This window comes from Ovis aries, chromosome 14 (assembly GCF_016772045.2).
Source record: "Ovis aries strain OAR_USU_Benz2616 breed Rambouillet chromosome 14, ARS-UI_Ramb_v3.0, whole genome shotgun sequence".
NCBI classification, from domain to species: domain Eukaryota; kingdom Metazoa; phylum Chordata; class Mammalia; order Artiodactyla; family Bovidae; genus Ovis; species Ovis aries.
In genome coordinates, this window is record NC_056067.1 from 12,006,659 (window position 1) to 12,017,742 (window position 11,084).

An 11,084-nucleotide genomic window follows, 5' to 3' on the forward strand; every position below is an offset into this window, starting at 1 on the left:
TCAAACAGGAAACAACTGAGATGTCTATTAGCACATGAATGGATGGACAAAACTGTGCTATATCCATATAATGGAATTTTAGTCATAAAACAAACAAACTATTGACCTGTGCTGCTGTATAGCAACTGTACCTCGATAGCTTTTAAAAAATGATTGAAACATGCTATAACATAGATGAATCTTGAAAGAACTGCCAAATGAAAGAAGCTACACAGGAAGCAGTACAAAGTTTATGACCGTATAAGTGAAATTCGACATTCATATACGTGAAATTTCCATATACATGAAATATACGAAACAGAGACAGGAAGCAGATGGATCCCTGCCAGGGGCCAAGGGCGCTGCTGGGTGGGAGGAGGGAGGGATTGTACGGGAACATGGGGAGCACTCAGGGGATGAGATGCACATTCCTTGATTATGGTGAGGGCTGCACATGCCATGCACATATGCCAAGACTTATTCAGGGGAACACTGTTCAGTTTCTAGTTTAGTTCAGTTCAGTCGCTCAGTTATGCCTGACTCTTTGCAACCCCATGGACTGCAGCACTGTTTCTCATGATGTACTCTGCATAGAAGTTAAATAAGCAGGGTGACAATATACAGCCTTGACGTACTCCTTTTCCTGTTTGGAACCAGTCTGTTGTTCCATGTCCAGTTCTAACTGTTGCTTCCTGACCTGCATATAGGTTTCTCAAGAGGCAGGTCAGGTGGTCTGGTATTCCCATCTCTTTCAGAATTTCCCACAGTTTATTGTGATCCACAAAGTCAAAGGCTTTGGCATAGTCAATAAAGTAGAAATAGATGTTTTTCTGGAACTCTTTTGCTTTTTCGATCATCAATGGATGTTGGCAATTTGATCTCTGGTTCCTCTGCCTTTTCTAAAACCAGCTTGAACATCTGGAAGTTCATGTATTGCTGAAGCCTGGCTTGGAGAATTTTGAGCGTCACTTTACTAGTGTGTGAAATGAGTGCAATTGTGCAGTAAGCCGTGTCCAACTCTGCACTGATGAACTTTCAAAGGTGATTTGAGTGGTCTGCTTTTAATACAGATTAACCCCACATGAGCGCTGTGTGTGACTGTAACTTCGTTTTGAATATGACCAGAAGAAGCAGGTCTTTGAGAATGCTGTAGAAAGAACACGGCACTCTCAGCCACATGTATGTCCTTTCAGTTTGCACCCATCCAGTCCTGGCAGCTCCTGTGAGCATCTCCTGAGTTAGCTGTTCCCTTCTTCCTCTGTGACTCCCGGGACCTCGGCGGGGACCTCAGTGGGCCAGTAAGCCGCAGTCGGGAAGGCGTTCAGAGACCATTAGTACAGGAAGCACGGCAAAATCCAAAGAAACCATGAATCGGTGAGTTGAAAAACACTCCATGAAAGGCCTTTTCAGCCTGCTTCTTTCAGGAGGAGTTTGTTTTTGGATTAAAGGAGTTTATTCAGGTATTCACAAATACCCAGGCTCTGCACCAGCTGGAGAGTGGAAGCCCGTCCGTCAGGATCAATTGCCGTGCAGGGGACTGGCATGTTCCGACTGGGGAATACACGGATGAAAGCAGCGTAATTAGGTGACACGCCTTCAAAGGAGATGAAAGACCCAAAACATCCTCAAAAATGTAGGCAAAAATACACCCAGAAATCACTACTTTCTTTATTTTGGAAGTAGCGGTTCCAATAAAAGGCTAGGTGTCAACGGCATGGAATGTAGCAGTCTTGCACTGGGGCCCTTTCTTTCTTTCTCTTTTTTTCCTTCCTCGCTCTGGGAAGAAAAATGATGGAAATGTCATTGCTGTGTTTCCTCCACCCCTCTGGCAAGTGGTGTAAATGCCTCCCTCCTTAAAGGGACTCTAGACTAAGCTGACGCTTTCACGGCTGTCCCCTCGGGGCGGAGAGGGGACAAGACCATGGTGGGGTGGTTGGCTAACGGCACAAGTGCTTGATGCCCCCCACCCCATCAGATTTTTCTCCGAGTTTTCTGAATGGCTTATTTGTATTCTCAACTCCTTTGGATAAAAAAACAGGGCCTTTTCTCTGCTTACACTGCTAAGAAAACACAAAGTTCCATAATCTTCTTGCAAGCTCCATTTCCCTGGACAATTCTTATTCTCCAATTTCGTTGAATTCAGGAGATTGACAGGTCTGAGGATGGGGGGTTCTGTAGCTGGGGATTCATCCATCTATTCGCCTGTGCTGTCAATTTTCAGATGAGAAAACGGAGCCCCAGTGAAGCTGCGTGGTCTTACTCTAAGCTGTAGGACTGGAGCCAAAGCTGATTCTGATCCCTACCTGACCGTGCTCCCCACTGTTGAAACTATTGCTTCCCCATTTTCCTTTATCTGTAATCCTTTAATGGACATACTCGGACCCTGTTCGCAGCACTCATTAACACATATTTAAATAATTATGGAAAAATCCGCATTTTATGCATCCTTAAGCACTCTGACCTCTGGGTTTCTGCAGCCAGATGTGAGGGAGTGCCGGCTATTTGGCACATTTTAATTGGGGCCTCGTTCACCCCTGCGGTCTTGAAGCAGCCCGCAGCACACCTGCCTCACTGAGCTCAGAGGCTTCAAGATGCTGACACAAACACTCAGCGTTTTCTTTTTCTTCTCTCCCTCCCCCCTTCCCTTTCCTGGCTGAACTCTCTGGTGCAGAGTGAATGTGCTATTGAAAGACCACTTTGACGGCACCACTGAGTAAGGATTCCTCATGGTTGGCAGGGTTTTTCCAGTTTAGATCAGGGCTGCACAGAAGGGGATGCGTGGGTATTCGTTGCCAAGACAGTGGTTATAGCTTGAAGTAGAAAGCATATATATATATATATATATATATATATATATATACACATCTTGAGGTAGAAGACAGAAGTATATATATAGATACATAAATACATGTTTTCCTTGTCTCTGTATGTATGGGTATCTGTGCATTATATATATATAACATATATATAATATACATGTATATATATAAAATAAATATATATATATATATATTTATCCAAACACAGGGTCACACTGTCATGTACTTTTGTAGCAGGACATTACTTTATGCTCATTTTCTTTGTCAGTACACCTAAAGTTAATGGCATAATATTTCATCATATGTCACATGGATAGATCATCAGTTTTAAAAAACCAAGTGTCTGCTGCTGGACAAACAGACATTTAGTTTGTTTACTTAATTTTGCTGTTATTGACAGTGTTTGATAAGACACCTTTGCACACCACACCTTTTCAATCTAGTCTGAATCCTTACTTGGGACAAATTCCTACGATGTTGTCCTACAAAGATCTGCACATCTGAAATGCTGACACGTATTGTTCTTACAAGAAAGGTGGGCTGTTGCTATTGCTGTTCAGTAGCTCAGTCATGATGGACTCTTTGCAACCCCATGGACTATAGCCTGCCTGGCTCCTCTGTCCATGGGATTCTCCAGGCAAGAATACCAGAATGGGTTGTCATTTCCTCCTCCAGAGGATCTTCCCAACCCAAGGATAGGACCTGTGTCTCCTGAATGGCAGGTGGATTCTTTACCACTGAGCCACCTGGGAAGCCTTGAGAAAGTTGGAGACAATTGAGAATTCCATTGCCTGTGTTAGAGAAGCCCCCTCCCCAGGCCCCTACCATCACCAGCACTGTCTATGTCATTAAAAGCAGTCTCTGCCCATGATATTTTGAAATGTCCCATTGACTGAGGAGGTTTGATGGGAAGGGTGAGCGGGTACTGGGCTGGAAGGGTGGGTAGGGGCGCTTGTGGACAAACTGGGACTCTTGTGCACCACAGTGGGGAGGGTGCAGCCAGCCACTGTGGAAGGCAGCATGGTGATTCCTCAAAGAATTAACAAAATTACCATATGATCCAGCAATTCCACTTCTGGATACACCCAGAGGAACGAAAGCAGGGACTCAGATACTTATGTACCCACATTCATGGCGGCATTATCACAACAGCCAAAAGATGGAAATAAGCCAAGTGTCCACTGACAGATGGTGGATAAACACCATCTCTGGTCTCCATCCACAGAGTGGAATATTACTCAGCCTAAATGAGGGATGGGGCACTGACACCTGAGGACACTGTGCTCAGTGATATAAGCCCGTCACAGAAAGGTACACACCACATGATTTCACTGACACAAGGCGCTAGGCTAGTTAGATTCATAAAGACAGATGGTCGAACAGCGGTACTAGGGGCCAGGGAAGAGCTTACAGGGAGTTAGTGTGTAACGGGGACAGAGACTCTCTTTGGGAAGTTGGAAATTTTCTTAAGATGGATGGTGGTGAAGGTTGCAAAATAATGTGAACGACACTGAGCTGTACACATAAAAAGGGTTAAACGATAAATTTGATGTTTGCTTTACCATAATTGGGCTTCCCTGGTGGCACAGACGGTAAAGAATCTGCCTGTAATGCAGGAGACGCAGGTTTGATCCCTGGGTTGGGAGGATGCCCTGGAGAAGGGAATGGCTCCCCACTCTAGAATTCTTGCCTGGAGAAGCCCATGGACAGAGGGGCCTGGTGGGCTACAGCCCATGGGGTCACAGAGTCGGACTGTGCAGTTTACTACAATTAAAGGCAACATCTGACAACAGCAGCACCCATGAGGGGCGCCTCCCTCACTGCTTGGGGGCCCCAGAGTGAGAAGATTGGGAACCCTCCCCCCGCAGGACCAGTGATGAAAGGGGCCCCTAGAGTCTACCAGGGGTGTGGGGGGCTGTGCCTGGGGCACCCAGCACAGGGGAGGCCCCTCCCAGCTCCCATCCATCGAGGCCCAGGTGCCAAGAGGTCACCCAGGGGACATGCTCCTGCAGAGAGGCCACCGAGCTGCCAACGTGTCAACGTGTCAACGCGTCTCCACTCAGAGGCGCTGATGGAGATAAGAATGCAGAAGAGGTGTAACCCAAGTGTCATCTGAAAGCTACCAGGGGCTCAGCCGCACTTCAAAGCAGACACGGGGCGGGGCCCAGAGACGGGCCTGCAGACAACACGCTGGGGCCAGTGATTGCCACTTATCATATTCCACCTGGCTGGCGTGTGAAAAGGTGGCGGGACCTCCCCGGGGACGGTGACTGGTAACTGGTAAATCCCAGGAAAGTCGAGAGGGCTCAGATGGGAAGGCACGCCTCGTCCCCAGCAGCGGTCAAAGCCCTGGGCCCCAGTTAACTGACTAACCAGCTAGATGCTGCAGGAACGGCCTGGCCAGGAACTCAAGGGCCTGATGGCAGCCCAGGCAGCCCCAGGCAGGAGGCGCACAGTGTGCCCACGGAATCTGACTCTTGTTCCAGGAAGACAAATGAAGATGGAGAATCAACTCCCCCAAGTCTGTGGTGCTTGAATCCAAAGAAGAAAAAGAACCCTAAGTGTCTGAGAGCCCCCTGTGTGATCAAACCTGATGATGCCTTCTCTGCAAACGCGGTGGCCTCTTCCTTTAAGGAGGGGCGGGCAGAAAAGAGCGCCTTCTGCTGGCCTCTGTCAGGGGTCGGTGTCAGGAGAAGGGGCAGCAGGGGCCAGAGGTGAGGGGACCCGGGTGTGGGAGGGACACGCACCCCCTCCCTGAAGCGTGAGCACAGGGAGAGAGGGGGAGGGGAGGGGAAGGGAGCTCTAGCAGCCTCGAAGGACCTGCAGTCGCCCGGTTTGTCTGGGTCTCTGCTCGAGGACCATGAGAAGCCCTGGGATGGCTAAGAAGAGGCGGTGGTTCCACAGCTCAGGGTAGTGTCTCACGTGGTGCAGTGGGTGTGGACTGGGTGGGGCTGGGAGGTGGCCGCTGGGGCATCCGGGCGAGGTGGCGTGGCTCAGGCAGGGGGCTGGATGTGAGGGTGCAGAGGCGGACGGAGCTGTGTGAGGCTGAACGAGGCTCTTAATGAGTGCTCCCTAGAGTGCTTCATCAGGATGTGTGCGGGGGTGGGACAGCCTCTGCATTCTGTCTGAGAGAAGAGGTGACATAATTTGTTGTGGCGGGGAGTATGGGTCACAGTTTGTGGAAGGAGAAGGGGGCCTCTCGCAGAAGCAGGGAAACCAAAGTCATGGCTGGAGTCGTCTCTCCTGCCAGAGCCATCCGGGGCTGGAGGGGACTCTCAGTGATCACATCACCTTCTCTCTAGGGCAGAGAAGAGCAGAGAGCTGGACTGTGGAGGCGTCTGAGCCCACTTTGTGGCTGGCAAGCCTGGCCTGCACCTCCCGGACGTGGCCTGCCAGCTGCAGACACTGACCCCACGCCCCCGATGGACACCCCCGCTGCTCACGTGATAATGCAGAACTCCGGCCCTTAGCCAGTGCAGTCCGTGGATGCCCAGCCGGCCAAGCGGATGAGGTCCCCCAGGATGGCAGAAGGCCAGCGTGTGCAGCCTGGTCTGCTTAACTGATTGGCGGAGCAAGTGGACATCCCAACATGGAAACGTGGGGATGGAGAGGCAGGGGTCCCCAGGGCAGGGGCGTGCCTCACCTTGGTGACTCCGATCAGCAGGGGTTCGAAAGTGGCTGTGCATTGGGATGGGTTGCAGGCTCCACGAGGGATTCCAGGAACACAGCTTAGGAGTGGTTGGAGTCTCGGATGAAGCCCGTCACCCGTCTGATCTCAGTGCCCTCTGAGTGGAACGAGTGGGTGGTCCTTCCACGGTGCAGGTCAGGCTCAGTTTGAAATCCGCTGAGTCTGCAGGAACAGGGGCATTTAAGGAGGCCTGTTGGAGGTCCAGAGGGAGGATGGGGCAAGAGTGAGCTGCGCTGGAGATGTGGGTGCAGACCCATCGTGAATGCTGGTTGGAAAACGGGCGGCTGCTGGGGTCACAGCCTGGCTCCAGAACCCACCTCTGCTCCTACCACTATGAGGCCAGTGGCCACTGGCTCCCCCTCCTGTGCCTCAGTTTCCCCACCTGTGTGGGAAGGACAGTTAATGACCACCCGCTCCCAAGTTCTGGGAGGTCAGGGAGCTGCACTCAGACCCAGCGCTGCGGGTTCATGGTCTCCCCTCGCCGCTCAGCATTTCGCTGTGTGCTCTGGAATCAAGAGACACCCAAGTGTAGAATGAATTATGAGATCTGCACGGCCCAGGTCAAACCTGCCTAGACTGCTTAAAAACGGCTCTGATTTAACTCTGCAGAACGCTGAGTGGTTTAACCTTTTGGGTTCTTTAAATAAACTCTCTTTGCTCTGAATGCCATTCTAGCTTGGACTGGGACCAGCAGAGTGGCTGGCTCCTCCCCGTTCCCCTGTGCTCGATGGATGCGCCTTCTTACCAGGCAGGCGCGGTGCTGCCTGCAGTCATACGGCCCGTGTCTGCCACGCGTGCACGTCTGCCATGCGCGAGGACCTCGGAGAGTCAGCTGCAAACGTCCTTGGCTTGAGGCAGACATTGCCTTTTGGGTTACTCTGCTACCAGAATGTTCTGCCTCCTGCCAAAGATAGTCAAGTCAAGGCACATCTCCCCAGTGCAGAGAAAACAGTTTTATAGGAAAACCCGACACAGCCTTTCACATGTGCGCAGAAGGGCTCCCATCCCTCCAGCACATCTGGGGACCTGGGAGATGCATGGAAAGATTTGTGATTAAAATGCTCCCTCCTCATGTACAGGAGCATCCTGGAAAAAAAGTGGACCTGAAACAACCCAATTCCAGAGGGGAGGCTCCCCGATGGCAGGTCACTCCCGCCAAGTCTGGGACTAAAGCCCCCACGAGATTATGGGGCTGATTCCAGTCAGACTAGGTGAGACCCCGCTCCAACCTCCGTGACCTTGGGCGTCTTGTTACTCATCTGTGTCTGTCTGTGATGCTGCTGTGAAAATTACATCAGACCATGCCTTCAAAAAGCAGGCGCGTGGTGATTGCCGGGTAAATCACTACAATTTACTGACTGTACTGTAACAGTTTTTTATGCTATCGGTTCTTTTAAAGCCAAAAAACAAAAACCCCGTGAGATGCTTATCATTGTCATCATCTCACAGATGAAGAGTCTGAAGCCCAGGAAGTTTGAGTAACGTGCGGAAGCTCACCCAGCTGGGCAGTTCTGTCTCCCACCGCTTGCAGCACGTTACCATTCATTTCAGCTTTCCTCCTCCTTCTTCTTCTGTGACTCCTCTTGCTATTTCCGATCCCCTCCCTTCACCACACCCCTGCCACCTGACAGCCCAGCTCGTTGATGACCACCTCCTGGTTTCTTTTCCTTCCTGGTGCTTGCTGCATGAACGACATGCCTGAACTTGACTCTCCCAGATGAACTTGAGTTCATGTTTCAGGTCCGGGGCTCAAGCACAAACTCCTCTCTGAAATCTCCCATGGTCCCTGCAGTCAAGGTCATGGCTACCTCAGAGTGCCTGGTGTCTGTTCTTTCCACTGCGTCTGAGAAGTGGTCGCTTGTTCTTCCCTCCCACTGAGACTGCAGTTTGTTTCTCTGCCCTGGAACCTAGGCTTGGCCATGTGACACACTGTGGCCACAGGGACATTAGCAGACATTCTGGGAGTGGTTGGGCATGGGACTCCACCCCTGGCTGCTCTCGGGATGCTGAGAACTCATGTGAACGAGCCTGGGCCAGCCACTGGAGACTGAGGGCCACAGGAGGCCGAGATGTGAATGAAGACTTGTTGCTTCATCTAGCTCCCAGCTGGCCACAAAGCAGGAGAGAACCAGCAGATATCAACTGCCCATCCCAAGCCAGGGGAACCACCCAGCCTCCTCGCAGCATTGTGAACTAAATAAGTGTTCAGGTGGATTGTTACACAGCACTAGCCAACTGATAACTTAATGTGGCTCCACCGCCTAGATCAGTGCAGGTCTCGACATAGGTTCAGTTCAGAGGTGGACGAATGGATGGGAAGACAACGAAGTGTGGCTTGGAGGGAACTTCAGCTAAGTTGGTCCTGGGAATGTTCCCTTTCCTTCCTCTCCCACCTTTAGATGGACCTCCCATCTTCAGCTGCTGTAATGAGCTCCATTGACACCCATCACCTGAATCACCAGTCTGCACCCAGCAGTCACTTCTTGTCCACTGTGTTTTGACTGGCAGTCAACACTTAGAGCTTCCTCAGCTGCAGGACAAACACCCCAGAGTCAAGTGCTCCCCAGCATTTTTGAAGAGCATGGGTCATGTATTCCATCGAACGCTCTTCTACCTGTGTCCTTCTGAAGTGTGCTCACAATTAGCTTCCTGCCCTGCAGTCTTGGCAAGTGAACCCTGGAAGTGACGTCCCATCCTTCTCAGAGTAGCCTGTCGAGAGGGGGGGCAGGTACACGATGTACACGTGTCTTATTACTGGTGATGGCAGGGACAGGATCTTGTGGTTAAGGTGGTGTCTGCCAGGCTTCTCTAAAGATGCTTTTTTTCCCGGTCGTGTTCTGTTTCACTGGTCGTGTGCTGTTCAGCTGCGTCCCTGGGGGGTCACTGCTAGAGACAGTGTCCATGTCTTTCTCCTCATTGCTGTATCCCCAGCACCTGTGACCACATTTTATAGTTCTTTGTGTGTGTGCTCAACATCTCATTAAATAAATGAATGTCATGAAAGATACAACCAATCTTCAGGGAGCTGACATAGTGGGTTTCAGACCAATTATCTGGAACAGAAAGGGCAAATGATTCCATCCATGCCTCCTGCATGTCCCACGTCTTTTAATCTCATACTTTACTTCGCTATCCTCTTACTCTTAACCCACAGCCGAATGAAACACACTGAGGACCCTTGATCTGGGTCCTGTAAAATTTCAGAAGGCCAGGAAGAAAGCAAACAACCTTTAATTAGCCATAGAAAATCGGTATTTCTTATTGACCCAGCTTCATGAAGCTCACCTCCCGCCACCAGCCATCCTGATTTCCAAGTCTCTTTCCGTGACTGCCAGCGTCACTGCCATATCCACGGGGAGGTTCAGCGTGATGTCTGGGCTGCAGGTGACCAGGAATCTGACTAACAGCCATATAAACAAGCTGGGTAATTACCCCTGTCTAGAGAAGCACACGGCGAGCTCCAGGTTGGTTCAGCGGCTTGCTGATGTTATCAAGGCCCAGGCGTGGCCGTCCTCAGCCTGTTGGCGTTGCGTCTTTGGGCTACAAGACGGCAGCCCCAGACGCAGGCATCACCTCCTGTCTCATGACGGCATCCTAAGCAGATTTGGGGAAGTGGGGCTCTTCTTGCATTTCCCAGGAGGCAGACTCTCTCTCATGTCTTCTTGGTGGGAACTGGGTCAAAAGACCCTCCCTAACTGCAGGAGAGCCTGGAAAAGAGCACCTGGCATAATAGCCTCCACTGTGGGAGGTGGGCTTGCCAGCACGCAAGGGGGAATGTCTGATTTTGCTTAGACGACTCGAACCACCTGCTATGAGAGGCTTCTAGGTGGGAGACTGGCTGGACCTCAGGGTCTTCCAGGGAACTGGAAAGGCAGGGCTGGTCTGAGGCAGATTTTCTGCTTTTCTGACAGTGTTTTATCAGGTCAAGACCAGAGGTGGAATCCAGGTTTCCCATTTGCTATTTTTTTCAGTCACAAATCCCATAAAACTTACAAATATAACCACAAGGAAGCATGCATGAAGAGCAAGTAGGAAAAAACCCACCCATCCATCCATCTTCCATCCATCCATCCTCCATCCTCCCATCCTCCATCCTCCATCCTCCATCCTCCCATCCTCCATCCATCCATCCTCCATCCTCCATCCTCCATCCATCCATCCTCCATCCATCCATCCTCCATCCTCCATCCTCCATCCTCCATCCTCCCATCCTCCATCCATCCATCCTCCATCCTCCCATCCTCCCATCCTCCATCCATCCATCCTCCATCCTCCATCCTCCCATCCTCCCATCCATCCATCCTCCATCCTCCATCCATCCATCCTCCATCCTCCATCCTCCATCCTCCATCCTCCCATCCTCCATCCTCCATCCATCCATCCTCCCATCCTCCCATCCTCCATCCATCCTCCATCCATCCATCCTCCCATCCTCCCATCCTCCATCCTCCCATCCTCCATCCATCCATCCTCCATCCATCCATCCTCCATCCTCCCATCCTCCATCCTCCATCCTCCATCCTCCCATCCTCCATCCATCCATCCTCCCATCCTCCCATCCTCCCATCCTCCCATCCTCCATCCATCCATCCTCCATC

The 11,084-nt window shown here is 51.0% G+C and overlaps 1 long non-coding RNA gene across 1 annotated transcript; it reads right to left on the reverse strand.

The window, feature by feature from the left end:
- Positions 1 to 210: 210 nt before the first annotated feature.
- On the reverse strand, positions 211 to 10,601 carry LOC121816470 (uncharacterized). Its single transcript, XR_006056076.2, has 3 exons — positions 7,232 to 10,601; positions 6,442 to 6,648; positions 211 to 1,530 (listed from the first exon to the last, which is right to left on the reverse strand). It is a non-coding gene; the product is annotated as an uncharacterized LOC121816470 (long non-coding RNA).
- Between the last annotated feature and the right edge of the window lie 483 nt (positions 10,602 to 11,084).